The sequence below is a fragment of the Pseudopipra pipra genome, chromosome 4, assembly GCF_036250125.1.
Source record: "Pseudopipra pipra isolate bDixPip1 chromosome 4, bDixPip1.hap1, whole genome shotgun sequence".
NCBI lineage: Eukaryota > Metazoa > Chordata > Aves > Passeriformes > Pipridae > Pseudopipra > Pseudopipra pipra.
In genome coordinates, this window is record NC_087552.1 from 72,216,800 (window position 1) to 72,234,844 (window position 18,045).

The 18,045-nt window shown below is 37.5% G+C and overlaps 1 protein-coding gene across 6 annotated transcripts in view; it reads right to left on the reverse strand.

Annotated features, from left to right (window-relative positions):
- CTNNA2 (catenin alpha 2) overlaps positions 1 to 18,045 on the reverse strand; it is a 486,975-nt gene that overhangs the window by 117,541 nt on the left and 351,389 nt on the right. The window contains exon 1 of one of the 6 annotated variants that reach the window (XM_064653548.1): positions 9,047 to 9,139. The exons of 4 other annotated variants lie outside the window; for them this stretch is intronic. The gene's annotated coding sequence lies outside the window, so the exon portion shown is untranslated. Of the gene's footprint in view, positions 1 to 4,999; positions 5,118 to 9,046; positions 9,140 to 18,045 lie in introns of those variants that run through there. One more of the 6 variants, XM_064653547.1, reaches the window with a different exon arrangement.

Below are 18,045 nucleotides of genomic sequence, written 5' to 3' on the forward strand. Positions count from 1 at the left end.
ACCCATCCCCTTTTTTCATTTAGAAATTCAAACACAACAATATCAAGTGCCACCAGAATTTGATACAAAACATAAATTTACCTCTTAGCTCTCTAAAAAGAATCCATTACAAATTCTGGAGTTAATCATACAAATTGACACCAGAAAACAGAGAGAGAAAGCATTTGCTATCACACAAGAGGAGGCATCTGTGTCACCCGGTGATATTTTTATCTCACTTTTCTTGTCTTCATCCTTTGACTGAGTTCTTCTGGTCCCCAGCTGAAGAGCTAAGTCTCTTTAGCCTAAGCAGTGTCAGCACAGGCTTTTAGTTTTAGATGTCCTGAATTCAGTCCCTGTTATTTTGTTCGAGGCAGCAGCTGTCACATGTGCACACAATCAAAGCTTGCTTTTCAGGCTGAAATTTCACAATAAAGCTGAGGCAGATAAGTTTGGTACAGGAAGCCTCTCCTGGCTGTCAGAATGGTACAGCAGGGACTACCAGATGAGCCAGTCTCAGCCAGGTTCTAGTTAGTTAGACTACAAAGCTATATTCTAAGAAAACTTAAAAGAAGAAAATTACTCCAGCTGTGCACTGTGTACTTGCTGAACCAAGTTTTCTTGGTGACATCACTGTTCTGGGATGCTTTATTTTCCCAATCAAATAATTCAAATTCTTTAATATTGTTTAAATTCTCCTCTTCCTTCTCATTGTTAAAGCTTTAATGGACTGGCTTAGAAAGATCCATAACCACACCAAATACGTTAAGACATTTTTTTCTAGGGCAAAGATAACCTTTGTTTGGCTTTTTTTTTTTTTTCATTTGTAATAAAATCAGGGAATAATTTGCTAAACTGGGGAAAATTGCTGTGAATATTAACACAGTGTAAACAATAAAAGAGTAAACACCATGATACTTAACTTAGGGATCGTATTTTACAGCTCTCAAACAAAACAACTAGTTAAAAATTCTTATTCGCTCATCTCATGCAGAGCAGATATATTTTGTGTTCACCACCTACATGGTGAGGTCAAGCAATTAATGCCTGGCACCCATTTAGGGGTTCAGAAAGTTGTCCTTGAACAGGAACTTGGGACTTCTTCCAGGGTAGTCAGCTATGGGATACAGTGACACTCAATGAATCATGCATTTGATAAACTGCACCATCTAGGAGAAAGGGCTCCTGGCCATTGGAAAAAAAAGTATAAATTTTGAGATTGACATCAAAGTTTGTAATTTAGATTCCTAATCTGGGTGTTTTGTACTGCTCATAGGAAGGAAACTTTCACTGAGAGTAGGCCCATGGTAGTCTACATATAGAACCTCTCCCAACCCTCTCTTCAAATTTATCCTGTATCTTTTTGAGTCTGGTTTTAAATTAACAGTGTTTATGCAAACAGTGGCCCTTGGGGTGCATCCTATTGTGAAACACAAAACAACTGGGAGCTCTTCTGTGACCCTTAGGCCACACAACACAAACTGTCAACGTCCATCTGGCCGGTCCCTTCTCCCTCCAACACAGAAAAGAGCCTGTTCTCAATTGCTCTGTGCCATTGCCCAAATCATGCCTCCACGTTGTCTGAGATGCTAAATGGGATGAACCAGCCTGTGCTGGAAAACAGGTTCCCAAACAAAGTGGATGGAGATCCAGTTGAGCTCTCTCAATGTCAATATTTTATTAACACATAAAAATATGGAGGCAGTCTCAAATATTCTGTACAATTTTTGTATTTATCCATGAATTTTAGGTGTCCTTCACCTGTTACTTATGAAATGGCTACTGCCTTTTAATCTGTACACAAAACCCCTCCTTCGCCGTAGGATTTCAAAGAAGGAGAAATTTGTTTAGTAAATCACATTATTGAAAAATAACTAGCGTGGCATGTGATGCTACATAGCTTCAGGGAGGTCTGTCAAACACCATCTGCTCTGTGCTGAAAATATAAGTTTATTAAAGTTTATTTATTTAAGTCCTTAAATACTCTTATATTATTGTTGCTCTGTGATAATTTTTTGGCCTTCATTCCTAGAAGAGATAGAAAGGAATTTAGTGGTTTCCTGAAAAAACCATAAAGCTTAGTATTGAGGTTTTTGCCATTTCTCTGTTAATCTTTTTCCACAAAGAGAAGAAAGATAATTTGGGCTAAAAAGGAAGCAAAAATTGCTGCTGGCATTGGGTTAAAAAGAGAAGGAGGAGAAATGCACAGAAGTCCTTGAATGTCAAAATATCAGCATTCAGAGTCCCTATGGACAGAATTACATCTATTCATGGTGTAATGAGAACTTTGCTACAGGAGAATATATTAATCAAGCCCCTGATTTCTTGTGACCATTTAACAGCATTTGCATACTGCTTGTACTAGAGATATTTTCAAACAATTTTCTCAGTCTGTGTTACTTCCATCCTAATTTCCTTAGAGCTTTTCCCTGCCTGTTTGATTTATTCTCAGTTGCTCAGGATGAGCTAATTCCCACAGGATCCTGACCAGGGGCTGTGCAGGCTGCAGAGTCCTCCAGGTCAGGAGTGGGTCTTCCATTGCATTTCTACCCCGAGGCTGCAGTCCCTCTCTCAGATCACGGAATGCAGGAGCCAGCTCCCTGAATATAATTTTCAAGTGGTTTTAAGCCTGATTTGCCACGTGGCATGAGAAGTTGTGTAGTTTTTCAACACATCCGTGTCTGGTAAGTGGAAGAAATCTAAGTATTGATTGCCCTATCATTCTAGAAAATGCCTGTAGTCACAAGCAGTGTCAACAATATTACTGGAACACTAAAACAAAGATAGAATACAAGAACTTTCCTCTTTATATTAAGCAAAGTCTGAAAAGCTTCATAGTTAAAACTGCAAAATATTAAGGTAAGCACTCAGTTATACTGGGAACTTCATTTAGTCAGGAAAAGAAATAAATTAATAACAAAAAGTACTTAAGGAGGGTAAGAAATTTCAGCACCTGCTAGAATGATCTCTGCTAAGATATAGCACTGTTTTTCCTTTTGAATAAAGACCGTTTTACTCTCCTTCCTTTTTTTTTGTCATGAGCTGTTCACAGTTTACACTGTTGGAGTAAAATATATAACTCCCAAAATATTTATCACAACTATTAAGGACATTTATATCCCATGATTTTCTTATCACAGAACTCTTTTGATCAGCAAAAGATACTTAAAAGGACACTCTCTTCTAACCCTGGAGAATATCACAGAGTCAAGACAAAGTAAAGTCAATCAGCCCAGAGACACTGTACATTTTGGATGAGATACAGTCAACCTTGGAAGAAGATGCTTCAGGCTGGAACTGTGTTGATAGTTCTGAATAATTCCAGATACCACCAGTATGGAAATCACAGAATTTAAATTTCACCACATGAAACAGCTAAAATTGCTACTTCCAAAATTATTATTAGAAAGACAGATGCTTCTGTAATGAATATCCTCGTATTGAAAAGTTAGGATCAACTTCAGAGTTGTGTGAGGTGCAAACCCATAATTCTGAGCATGCTATTTAAAAAAAAAAAATTATAATCAGTGCCAGACGAACAAGGTTGACAACAGTGACCTATAAAAGAAGTGCACAAGAAGTGCAGCAACTGCAGGCCTACAACAGAATGTCACAGACAAAACCCAACATGTATGACAACTAAATGAGTGACGTTAGAGAGGGTTGTTGTCCTTTTCCTCTGAAGTGCATCATTCAAAAGCTCAGTGTTTCAATTTTACAATAATAATATTAATAATAATAGTGGACTAAAACTGTGCAAGAAGTTTTGGAACCACTGTTTTCCCACTTTCCTCTGTTAGATATAAGCTAAAATATCTGAGAAAGCTCAGTCTCCCCACACATTACGTGTTGCATGTCCAAGACACTTTCACTGCTGTTTCCAGTAATTCAGCCTCCAGGAGACAGGTGGAAAGATTATCTATTGATCCAAAAGCTACCAAATCTTGATTTATTTTTATATTTTCACCATCCCATGGGTAGAGGGTTCCATCATTTACAGTTTATTCAGAACTTCAATATCACGGTGTTTTATTAAGGCGTAAATTGCTGCTCAAAAATATATCTGTCCTAATATTTTATTTTAAACATTGAACAACATCACTCTTTTAAAACTGTGCCCATGTTCAATAGCCCTTTTAAAAGTGATGAAGAGAAGCTTAGTACTAAGAGGAAGAACATTTTGAACAACAGACATAGGCTGCATCAGTGCTTCTAAACAGAAATCTACATTTAAACATACCAATACATATTCCCCTTCTGACAGAAGATGATTAATTTTGGGTCAGGAAAAGGCTAAACTATATATTACAGGAGAAGCAAGTAGAGACTAAATTTCACTGGAAGTTGAAAATCCTAGTTATTTGCTAGGGAGATGGGACAGGAAAGCAAGTTTTGCAAAACCTGTGTGGTTCGTCTATGGATGAGCTGAAGAAGACTTGTTAAAAAAAATCAATTTATGGAAAAATTGAATGGCAAGAAGTCTTTTGGGAGCATGATACAAACATGAATTACTGTTTTACTCAGCTCCGTATATTTATTCTTATAAATTTTTTTGGTTTTAGAATTTACTCTAAGTAACTACAATGGAGGTTTGCAATCACCTGTTTGCCAGCTTCAACTTTGCTACCTCCTATGGAATGAAAATTTGTATGTTCCCTTTTCCTCTCAATAACTGATGGTTTTCTTCAGGGAAATAAAAGAGAATTTTGCATGAAAGGACGTTAAAAAAAAACCTCAATGTCCTTCCTGTGCTGGGGGCCCCAGAGCTGCAGGTGGGGTCTCACCTGAGTGGGGCTGAGGGGCAAAATCCCCCCCTCACCTGCTGCTCACACTCCTTTGGATGCAGAGACATCCCAGTATGTTCAGGGTGTGGCTCCTTTGCAATAAAACACTGAATTACAGGCCCTTCCACGATATTCCCCAGTTCTAGAATGCCATTCACTGAACAATCTGCTCATAAATGTATGATACAGCAAGTTCTCCTTAAATAAAACAATTTCTTTCAGCAGTTTTTAATTACCTTGTGACCAGTGAATTTGGTTCCAGTGTAGCATGAATGATAACAACTGTGTAGAAAGCTGGGGAAGCCACAAACTTGCAGTGCCAGAGAGTAAATATATTCAATAAAATTAAAATGAGTCGTGAGCTGGACACGGTATCAGCACCTGAGGTGCACAGGTCTTATCCTTGGCCTGGATCCAAGCAAGTTTTATCTAGATCTGTACAAACCAAGTTTGAAACAAAATAAAGAAATAATGAAAACTGTATCTGTTAATGGCTGGGGAAGATTTTCTTGTCATATTTTATGTATGTTTTTTGTGCAGGCCACATCACCATGATATCTGAATCCCTCCAAGTGGTGAATCAGTGAATTCAGTGGTTTGTTCCATATCAGCCACGTGTAGTTGCTTCTTTTATCTTTTCCAGAGTGGGAAAACTTGTGTGTAGGGGAGTATTTCACTTTGATTGGTTTGTGGCTGTTGTTTTTCATGTTTTGCATAATTCACTGTTGTAACCACTTCTTGTCTTTTGGCAATAACCAAGGACTTTCAGAAACATTATCAATGACTGCAGTTTGATTTGAAGCACCAGTTAGGATTAGGGCTTGATCACAATGGTTCCCAAGTGGCAGCTGCTACTATTAATTGATATTTACCCATAATCATGTACTGGCATCTAAGCTTCCAAAAAAAAAGAACTGGCTGAGGAATTTATATTTATAATTATATTAGAGGTTGCCTAAGATGGAGAACTTTTTCACTCTCAAGAACAAAGGCAGCAATTGTTTGGGGGTCTGGTGATCTTTTTTTTCACTTGTAGATGATACACTGAATATTTCTGCACTTCTGTGTATTTTTGAACTAGAGTTTCCAGGATCACTGTGGTGAGGACACGGTCCTGCTCTTCTAGATAGACTGGATTTTTCAGCCTACTGAGGCACCAAACATTCAGGAAAGGCAACTGATGGGACTTTCCTAAGGGACAAGGCAAGTGCATCTTCCAAATCTCATTGATTTTCATTAGGTAAAACACATGCATTGTTTGGGGCTTTTTTTGGAAGGAGGGAGAGCCATGCATCTGTTAGAAATTCTTCCCCAAGGCAAGAATATCCTGCTATCACTTAAGAGTTGTGTCACTTAATTAAACTCAGATTATAAAGCAGCATACACTGCCAGTCGAGAAAACAGTGATAGCTTTCAGGGAAGGACCATCCCATTTAATTTTACCATCAAGAAATACTGAATCAAATCTAGTTATTTTAGCTCCTTCTATACTCGGTATAAAGTGACAGGCACTTTTAGAGCACCCATCTGTCTTGCATACTTGTTTTAATATGGAATACATGTCACCACATGGGATTGCTCCTCTCCATCAACAATGGAGGGGATCTTGAAATGCTTGATGATTAATTCTTAAAAAAAAATAAGTAACATGAGATAAACTGCCCACTTAATAACTATAAAGACTGTCCAACCCTCCTAAGGATCAGGCTGGAGACTGTGTCTTGAAAAAATTTTGTGTGTTTTGGATGCTTTTTTTTTCCAGAGAATTAAAAAATACAGGATCATAAAGGTGCCTTTTTTACAAGCTTCCACAAAAGATATTCCAGTCCTTCCAGGATGTGATATTTTGAGGTCCTGAAAATAATTCGCTTTCTTCTCACTGTCTAAAAGAAACACACTTAATAATTCAGACTCGGGATTGGATCTGTACAGTCTCAGGTTCTTTTCAAACTGGCAGCTTGTCCCAAGTGGGGTCTCTCAAGGATTGATATTGGGCTCAACATTGTTTAATATCATCCTAAGTGACTTGGTCGATGGGATCAAGGGAACCCTGACGAAGTTTTCTGCAATGCCCAACTGAATGCAAGGAAAGGTTGAGGGTGCTGGGTCGCAGAAACACAGAAACATCACAACCTAATGAAGAAAACAAACAAAAAAAACCCCTCCAGTTTAGCTGCATTTCTCCAATCTGAGCTTTCTCAGATAAAGACATATGCCAACATCAGCCTCATTTGGAACTGAGGTTTGCTGATAACGGTGGAAAACAAGTAAATGCAGTTGGAAGAGCCAGGACTAATAACCTGAGACAGGTTTTCTGATATGTCCCCAAGAAATCTCTGGCAGTGTGTGTGTAATGGGATCCCTATCACTGTGAATTGAGGTGATATGAGTGTTAGCATGCAAGTCTACTTCTGATCCAGGTTTCTGTCCTAATGCCCTTGAGAGCTGATGTCTGTGAAGCTTCCCCTCACTCCTTTCTGTTTGAGGGGCTGACTTTGTAACAATACGTATTAAAATTTAAATCTGGTAGAATATTTCTTGTCATTAAATAGCATCTTTTCCTTTGCAGTGCTTACTCAGAGGAAAACATAAGGGTTTTCATAGAAGAAGCTGCCTGTTTCTATTCAGAAAATGTCAGTACAGAAAATTGATGCTGTTACACTTAAACGCATATAAAAAATAGAATTTCCGAGGAAAGAAATGTGCATGATGTAAACTGTTATAAAAACATCAGCTTCACTGAAGCCACACTAATTTACACCAGCTGAGAATCTCCCCACTCATCATATAAATAAAATCTTGCAGATGCTTCCATTTAGAAGGTCAGAAATGTTTACTCCAGAATTCAAAATTATTCTAATTTCTTCACAGACTTCTACTTGCAAAGGGTCCAGTACAAACTCCTCATTTAACCACCAGCTGCTTTCCAGCTGCAAATTGCAATCTGCTTTTAAATGGCTCCTGATGTCTTCTCTTAATCTAAAATAACTGGAGAAAAAAGCAGATAGGATACATTTTTTCTTTCCCTTCAGATATGTAAACCTGTAGTAAAGGACTATGCAAATGAAAAATGTTAAAATTTACCCATTCTAACAAAAGGTCTTGAGAAAAACCTATTCTATTAAGCATAATAATATTCCTAAGTCATGAAGTAGTTATTAATGAAGCCTCCTATAATGTATTCTGTTCAAATTTTATCAGTTAAAAGGTGATGCAATATTAGGCGACTAAGAAAAGAGGAGGGGTAGAGAAAGATAGAGTGCCTTACAGCATGTAACAAAAATATACTTCATGGATCCAAACTCAGAAATCTATTGATTAAACTTTTGGTTTGTCTTTGTCACAGATTAGTGGAAATATTTCTTAGAACTTTCAAAGGAAGTGGTTTTGATGTCTGGTATTTATGTTAGTTTTACCCCTTAGTCACTAGAAAGCTCTTGTAGCCAATCTTTCTCTAGTTGGTTTTAGACCAAAATGTGTATTATGAGTCACAGGGATTAGTGTTATTCACTGAATTAAGTGCAGGACTTCTTGAGCCATCTCAGCATCCCTTGAAAACATCCTTTTAGTATTTTTCAGCTCTCTCGGAGCAACACGAGAACCACACAATGTTGTTTGGTTGTAAGCAAAGATTTTTTTGTTTGCTTATGTATTCTAGAAAAAGACTCCATTGGATGATGACACTTGACTAGAACACTGGCTTCCATAGTGTGGAACGTTATGCATTTTTTTTCAGCAAAGAATCTTTTTAACCAAATAGGCACCTCTGAGAAATGAAGTGACCACTGGAAGTACATCAGAGCATTCACAACATTTACAGGTACTAAATGAAAATTTCTTATGAACATATTGAAGCTCCAACTATGCCATTCTATTTAGATGCAGAATTACTGCACAAAGGCACAAAGGCATTATAGAACCTCAGAGTTCAACCACACCCCCCAAACTCATCTGTCTGTGCCTAAGAGGCACAGAACTGGTTTTTGTGAGCACCTAGAGTGCTTTGATTATCAAATATCACTGAAAAACAAGATTTCAACTAGTTGGCTGCATCTGTCACTATCTAATAGATTTCTGTATGAGATGTGTGTTGACTATTACATCTGCATTTCTCTCTTTTTAATTGCACCATGCTTGGATGATCCACAAGGAAATAAGTCTTGTTTATGTCCAATCAAAAATGTGTTCATCAATGCAGGCAGCTCAAACTCAATGCCAACTCAATACTTATAACAGAGAATTAAATGCTTTTTCCAATTAATTGCTACTTTCTTTTCCCTTACCTTGCCAGTTCCTTCCAAGCCACCCAGGTAGCGGTTGGGTTTTTTTGCACGTTCTTTGTCCTCCAACCTGTTCTGAACACTTTTAATTACAGTCTAAGCTGGAAAAATATTTGAAATAATTATTATCTGAAAGCACTGCTGCTTTCCAGTGCTGACACCCTACTTGGCAATGTACAGTGCAGCCTACACAGTATCAGTGGAGGTGTCAAACTTTCTGAGGGCAGTGACATGTGTCTGGAAACAAGGGTTTCACCCTGACATATCTCCTGTGAAAACCCCACCTGCAAGCAGACAATGAGCGTGAGGTTTAATTGGACATGTGCCATAACTTCAGCTCCTGCTTTGAATGACTGGGGACAGAGCAAAGCCTGGGAAAGAAAATAACTCAATCCTCATTACTGTAATTAATCTTTCACTTTGAGTACAGGCTGCTTCATGTCCACGTGTTCCTTTGTAGGGCATCACAACCACGAGGCAACAGGGATGAAATAAAACAAAACACAAAATAAAAGAACTTTTTAAACTCCAACCAGACTTCCAAAAGAATGCAGAAGCAAAGGACCAGCTCTGTCTATTTTTACAGAGCAAAGCCGTGGTCTATTCCTGCCACTGCCTCAGATCAATGTGCTAAGTGATATCCATTCAAATTACTTGTCAGTTTAATCAGAGGAAGTAAAACACAATTACAGGGCATTAGTGTAAAAGCCAGCACAAAATAACAGAATGTCCATGTGGGATATCTGAGCAAAAGCCTGTTGAAAATAACTCTGTGACATTTTCATCAACAGCCTTTTTTTACAGAAAAGAAAAAAAACCCCAACCTTTGCAAATGCTATTACAAACTAATTAGGCATAAAATAATGCTTTGTTTCTACAGATTGATTAGAGTCCTTATTTCTTCTTGTAGATATCAGAAAAATTTTTGGCTTTTGTTCTGTTATTACAATAAAACTAAATGTATAAAGACCTTTTCTGAAATGATAACTGGTGCATTTACAAAGCTTCTCTGTGCTCCCTCTCAAGACAGCAGGAGTTTTACCATTATTTCCACTGAATGATTGGAACACTCATTTTTCATGGACACTCCAAATTTCCATTGAATAAAAGGTTTATTTCTGGAATCATCAGGCAGATTACTTGGTTTAAGTGGGCAAAATGGGAGCAGGGAAGGGAAGGGACTTTTCCTTCTCCCCCCAAAAAGGCAGAGGTGCAAGTTTGGTGGGTTCAAAAAGGACAAATTAATGCAAACCTGCCCTCAGAGCCCTGCCTGGAGTCCCCAGATGAGATATGCTGGGGTGGGCACTGGTGCCTGGGGTCCCTCTGACCCTTTCATCCCAATCTGCACCACAGCCCAGTTTCAGTGCAACAAGTAAAACTGTACCCAGTCCAGAGGTATAAAGGGAATTAGGGTTTGTGAATGCCCACAACAGGAAATCAGCCTGAAGCCCTACATGATACTCAAATATTAAAATAAAAATATAGGGGGTAGAATAATCTCTATGATATTTAGAACATCACTTTTTTTCAAAAAATACCTATCAATATAGGTCTTCAGGATAGAACACATGCTGGGAAAAGCCTTTTCTTTCCAGCCCTAACTTGCTTTTTAAGATCTAGAGAGGATGGGGGCTTGGACTTTACTCAGCACAGTGAATCTCCTGGAATGAGGTGACTTCACTTTTTTCAATAGCCACAACGCACAGCCCAGGTTTAGGTACCCCTGTGGTAAAAAACTCACTTAAAATGTTCATGTTGTAACTCTGAGCTCAGAAACCCTGAGGTCTTTAATTGGATTTGGCCCTTTATCTTCTATATTCATGAGATAGTAATTAATTTGACCACCCCTGCCTGGTCCACAGGGTAATTGAATGAATAGTTCTGCACAGGAACATAAATGCCTCCAAAAAGAGTTATTACTATGAATGTGCAATATGGCAAGTTAACTCTCTTGGTAATGATGACACTGAAATTCTTAAGGCATTGGAGTCCAAATCACAGCTAATGGAAATGGAAGAAAGTATGCATATACAACATGCAGAACTACTGCACATTTTGCCTTTGAAAATAATAATAATAAAAATTCAATCCTATCTTTTTTAAATTTCCTTTCTATATCTCCATCTTCTGGCACTACTAAACCTGACCAAATATTGCAAAAGGGGTTAAAAGCAAGATAGTTCTCTTGGTAGATTGCCACAAAGACTTCTGGTAGGAAATGGAGTGTAAAAAATGTTAAAGAATGTTAAATGAAATCACAGCAGACTGAAACCTGTGGTTCCAGTGCAAGACCTGAAATAAATCCGAGACAGATGCTAACTGGCACCACCTTCATTCTGATGCTCATAAATGAAACAGAACAAGACTTCAAAGGTGCCAGAGGAAGTCCAGCCATCCAAAGAACATTAAAACAGGCTTGGATTTGGTTTGCCAGCTCCATAGTTATTCATGCCCTGCTAAGTTATCTGGATGCTTCCGAAAATTCATCCAATGGAACATGTGTGCACGTTTTTAGAAGGATTGAAAGTCTGTGGAGTTTAAAACTCCTAAGTTATCCTGGATATGCCTTCCTTTATCAATTCTTGGCTTCAGAGGTGAACTCCTGATCTGAGTTATTCACCACAGATTTTTCCCTGAGGAATGGGTAATAGTTTGTGTCAATACACACATGGTAGTTTGCAAGTCTCAGTGCAAATCATGCACTGCTAAAAGTTTTCCACAGACATCTGCAGCTGCTCACAGTCCCTTTTTAATGACAAATGCTTAGAGAAACTAATTGCAAGTGGTAAAAGTGCTGACTGACCTCTGCAACTGGTTTGCTTCTTTCCCTCTTGAAAAGCCTTGATGTCCCAATTTAAACCTATATTTAATATAGAGGGTTATCAACTATTTTAAATAGTATTATTTGAATAATTCACTAGTTTGGCCCTTCAGTGACTTCAATAGTGATTTCAACAGTAATACAATGCAGCATTCCACACCTCCTATTTATTACTCTATTCTTATATAACCTGCAATTCCACTGGCATTATCTACAAAATTATAATTGAATAAATATTTCCTTTAAAAATCAATGATTTCACTAAAACAGGAACAATGGTGGAGCTTCTGCTTGTTGCCCTGGGTCATGATGAACACCAAGAAGGGAACAACTGAATCCACAGCCTGTGGGAACTAGACTCTACTTCCAATTCCCAGTCCTGGTTTCTAATAGACTATATTTTAGTGAGGTTTTCTTTAGTATGGCAATTAGTGTTAAGGGTGAGTCAATTCCATGATGATCAAACGCCTAAAGAAATTTAAAAAAAAAAAAAAATAAACTAAAGCTCTGCAGGAGCAGCTCTGCTGCTTTCCACACCACATGATGCTTTTCACTTCAGAACCACCAAGTAAATTACTGAGAAAAAGTTACTGTGAATAAAATGGGCTGCACTGTGTTAAGTAATTATTTCTAAAGTGTGAAATGGGTAGGAAGTATCTCATCTTAAAGTAGTGCCATGATGCATATTACCTCTCCAGTATAAAGTGAACAGTCCTTTTTTTTTTTTTTTTTTTTCATTTTTCTCCTTTTTCTCTTTATCTTGAAGGAGCAAGGAGAGGAATGAAAACTTTGTTTTTCTAAAGATCTTGTATGTGGGAGAGAAGTGTAAAGACCCAACCTGTGAAACTATGCTGTGCTCCACTATTTGAACTGCCTCGGGAAGAATCTTCTAGAGTTTCATGAGCTCTCGGGAAATCACAGAATAGTTAAGGTTGGAAAAGGCCTCTGAGATCAAGTCCAACAGTTAACCCACCACTGCAGGCTCAGTAAATTATAAATATTATTTGGATGATGCTCCCCATCTAAGGAATGCAGGATGGAGTTGGGATCTCCTGTGTCAAAGACCAGCATTTCTGTGACTGCTGTGGGATGCATCTCAGTGGTGCATCCCATAATTTGTGGAACAATGCAGAACACAGCTTGCCTTTAAGCAGGTCTTTCAAGTATGTCCTGCCACACGCCCATTCTGCTCCTCAGTCTCGAAACCAGTGATAAAAGAAGGTCATTTGAATAGAAAAGTTATTCTCACAACATGGGTTAGGAAAATACCCCTCTGATTGCTTGTGAGAGAACAGAGGGGATTCTTGCAATTAATTAATACCTAGATGAACACCAACAGGCTGTTTCAACAGAAAAGGTTATTTTTAGGTTTTTTGGTGGTTTCGCTTTTTTTTTTTTTTGGACAACTATTATTAAAAGTTACAGGGATCAAGGAGAAGAAAGAGGAAAACCACATAAGAATCAAAAAGGAGCTTTTCCAAGACAAAAGGTGACACAAATTGGTAGTAATGAATTGTGTATACCAGCTGGCTAAAATACTGCTGTCCATTTAAAGGATAATTACATAGACATTAAAATATTTATGCAGCATTCATGTGAAATTCAGTCCCAGATCAAAACCAAGCGGTGGTAGAGATTAAATAAGAGAATCCTGGTTTGGGTTTAATGGCTGACAAACCTGATTAAGACGATGTTTTCCCCTTAATAATCTGTTTCAACAACATGCAATACAGGCTTTTGTTTTGTTTTGTTCATACACATAAAAGATTCATTCCAAAAAGATCAGAAAGGGTTATTTTCTCAGATTAAATATCACATGGATATCTGAATTATACTTTGCAAGGGTATGACTTCTAAACACTCAGAGCCAGCCAGTGACCCGCCTAAGATAAAGAGCAAAAGTGCATCTACAAAGTGTAAACTCATTTTGGCATCAGTCCTGAAACTGTCTTTGAGGTTTGACCTTCAGAAGAACTTCACATAACACAGATGGGATGACTAGGGCTGGCCACAGGAAAGTGTTTAACAAGTCAGCGTTGCAAAGCAGTTGGAAATGATGCAGAACAAGACTCTAAATATATCAAGTGAGCTCTTCTCTGCTGAAATATCTGTATGTTCATGGCTTGTTGTCTGGCATCAGGAAGCATTACATCCAGGAGGGGAATGGTGGGATGCTATAATATCAATTCAGAGCTTGGAAATTATATTTTGTTATCTCCATTTTTAATACTTACCATTTAATTAATTTTAATAATTGTATACGTTTCATAATTTAGTTTTACTTTCATAAATTTGTTTACTTCTAAGTACAGTAATGGTAAGGTGGTAAAGGTTTTCTGTATTTAGAGGTAAGCAAGGGCCAATGCCAAGTGACCCTGGAAGCTTCCCCATAATGCAGGAAAATTACACAAGGTCAACAAAACCCAGCAGGACAGTTGTCCTCCATCACGTCACACCCACTGATGGTTGTAATCCAGGATGGGGAGTGGACAACCTCAAATCCACGACCACATCAGGTGAGGTACTTGTAAGTGTTTCTGGTGAGCCTGTTTGACTAATCCCACAAGCTCAAGCAAACCAAAAGGAACTGGGTTTACAAAATTAATATTTCACGAGCTTCTTGCTAGACAGAGAGCTGTATCTTTAAAAAAATAATTGCTTTAAATGCACACATTTACAGATATTTTTATACTCAAGGATGAAATTTCTTTTCTTAGGTAACTTCCTAAGTCAAGGTAAGAATGCCCATCAATCATTTAATATAGCCAAGGAGTAGAAATTTTGCTAAAGAGTGCTTTTTCTAAAAAAAAAAAAAAAAGAGTCTGCTAGAATGGCTGCCTATGCCAGCATTTGACTGATGAACTCCAGAGCAGGTTATTACAACAAATAGCATCTCATAGTAAAATTCTTCACTTCTAATATCATTCTCCTCTACAAAAACATATTTTTGACATCAGAAACAAATTGCAACAACGTGCAGAAGAATGAGTTGTTGCCTCTGAAAGCTGTTTCCAAAATACCACGCAACTTCAAATTTTATCAAGACAAAAAAGAAAGCTGGGTGACACATATTTATGTATTTTTGTGCATTTATGTAATGTTTTTGTAATTCAAATCCACTATGTTTTACCTTTATACAATCAAAACTAATTACAATTCAAAATAGTCATGTTTTCTTGACTGATATAATTAACATTTTCTGTGCTAAGAAGGGCAATGCCCAGTATTATGCATCATGTCAAATATCTTATTTGAACTGCCACCTCTTTTTTATGTCACTCCCCTCCTCAGCTGGGCAGGGGAGAGAAAATACAACAAAAGGCTCATGGTTCAAGGTAAGGGCAGGGAGAGACCACTGAGCAGTTACTGTCATGGGCAAAACAGACTCAGCTGAGGGAAACCAATTTAATTTATTAACCAACAAATCAGAATAGGCTAATCAGAAATAAATCTAAATCTTAAAACACCTTCCCTCCACCCAGAGAAATGCAAAAAATGATGTGGAAAAATACCTTCTGAATACAGAATATCACAAAAAGTGTTGCCTTGGTACCTTCATGACTTGTGACTTAAATTGACTTTTGAATTATATTTACTTAATTAGTTTTGCTATCACTTCTGATATTTTTTCACATAAGAAAAGGAAAGCATTATCAGAACTGGTTATTTCTGTAAACCTTGAATCTGGTGTGTTAAATGTAACCATGACTCTTCCCTTCAGTAATAAATCCTAATAACCCAACTGGATTTACAACAGCCTATTATACAGCACATTCATGAATATAGACCAATTTTCAGTTTCTTAGACTAGAAATCATGATCATATCTAATCTCCTGTGCCTGACAATAAGTTTATGATATTTAGTGGAAAAGCTCACTGACTTTAGAGGTCATTGAATGAGATCACAAACTATTTTATACAGCACAGTTATTAGTAAAAAAAAATAAATAAAAATACAGCAGAAGGAATATAAGACAAATGCTCCTATTGCTTTGTGTTGTTCTACACTACATGGATTTTATAGGCGTTATTATTTCCCAGACAACATCCTGAAATAAATACATAAACTCAGAGATTACTCTTCTTTCAAGTATTTTAGGAATTTCAAAGTTCACACTTTGAATTTGGATGTCTCTTCTCTGGGCAGGCCCCATTCAAAGTCAGGTTGGACAGAGCTTTAAGCAACCTGATCTAGTGAAAGATGTCCCTGCCCATGACAGAGGGGTTGGACCAGATGATCTTTAAAGATCCATTCTGAGATTCATTGGAATTTTGGGGGGCATTTTTGAACAAATACGAGGAGGGGGTTTCCTAAACAGAATACTTGAAATTAAGCAAATTCTGCCCTCAGTGTTACTGGAATGAAAATTCACTGGTCTAAGAAAGAAAAATTTATATTTCTGGAAATGTTCCAAATTTCCACTCTGCATCCTCCCATACTGTGAGGAGTATTTGCACAGTAGCTGTGAGACCCTGGCTGTGCTCTGGTGGGAAATGATGCTCAGCAGTTGTAGGATCAACTGGGTAGTTCAGGGATTTGGGATGAGATTTTAGGCCCATATTGATCTCTCACAGTAAACAAGAGGTATGACTCCACCTAAACTGTAAATAATAAAAACTGCCACTTTGTGATTTCCTGCACAGATAAACACCATACAAATTATTATTTTTGAAAGTAATGCATTGCATTTAATTGAACGCTGTAAAATAATTATTTAAATATAATAATATTTTTAAAAGAATGCACTGAAAATGAACAGAACCTGTTTCCTGCTTCAGAAACAGAGGGTGAAATACTCTGTTTTGTAAATATGATTTGCAAATGTTTATTTTTAAAAGCCAATAACCTAAACATTCTTCTACCCAAGTCTTTCTTTAAATGTCAATTGCTATAGCATCAGAGAGCAAAATGATGCTTTAACCAGCTTGTTGCCATAAATGTTCTATGACCACAATAGACTATCTACAAAATATTTGCCATTTGATCCATTTGTAGGACTTGCATTGAACTAGAAAACCAGTGGAAGGGGAATAAACCCCTCTACCAATTCCTAGAATGCACATTATAAATATAGCAGGACAATTTCAACAGATTTTGATATTTATTATCTCTACAAAATTCTCCTCTCAGCACCCTTGTGGGGTGACTTCCCTCTTTATATCCCTTGCAGATTACATAAACCCACTGTACTGAACATACTAAAGATCCCTAGACATCATAACGGCAGTCTGAAGAGTTTAAAATAATAATATAGACTATGAAAACAAAAAAATGCTGCTTAAAATACAAATTATAAAAAAGTATTTTTATGTTATATTTTTTTATCTTTTGGGTTTATGTTCTGAGAAACTGTGTTTCAAATGTTTCTATGCATGCCCATCAGTGAGAATTTTCCTTTATTTAAAAAAAATTAGGAAACTTTTGCATGAAACAAAGATATGAGAACTTAGAAAAACTTAAACACTTGGAGATACAGAGACAGAAGAGCTGGCTACAGCAACCACAAAGCATAAATAATGTTTGCAATCTTAATTATACTCCTACTTTCTCATATCACCAAACCCCTTCCATCTTCTGGGGCAGTAGCCACCTACTCCCTCTAAATCACTCTGGTGAAGCCTGCAAATGCTATCTAACATTTATTTGGTGTTACACAAACATATGCAAATCCTTATCCATATGTATGAACACACAGACACAGCTCCAGAACAAAACTCCAATCCCTCCATCGGGGTCAGTGTCCTCACACTCACAGCTCCCATGCCAAAGAGCCTAATTGAAATGTGCATTACAGTGAGTGGGAAAGGGCAGGGTGAAGGCACATCAGTAATAATAATATTGTCACAGAGGTGAGTTACAGGCATGAGAGCTGCACAGTTCAGCCATTTGTCTCTACAGTTCATAGATTCTTACATCTCCTCTACATTTTCTTGCCCATATCCAAAGTATGGGTCAAGGTTTGCTCCAGCAAGTGGCAGTTCTAATGTTTATTGTTTAATGTTCTTCGCATTTAAACAATTTCAAATTGACTGCCTGGCTACTGCTACAACCAATTTGTCTTACAACAGAATCACAACTATTTTCATAACTTCTTTTCCCTCATTCCTCTAAATAAGCTGGGTTTTGTCAGACAGACTCACAATATTGGGCAGAACACCTGTGTGTGCTTGGGAATTTGC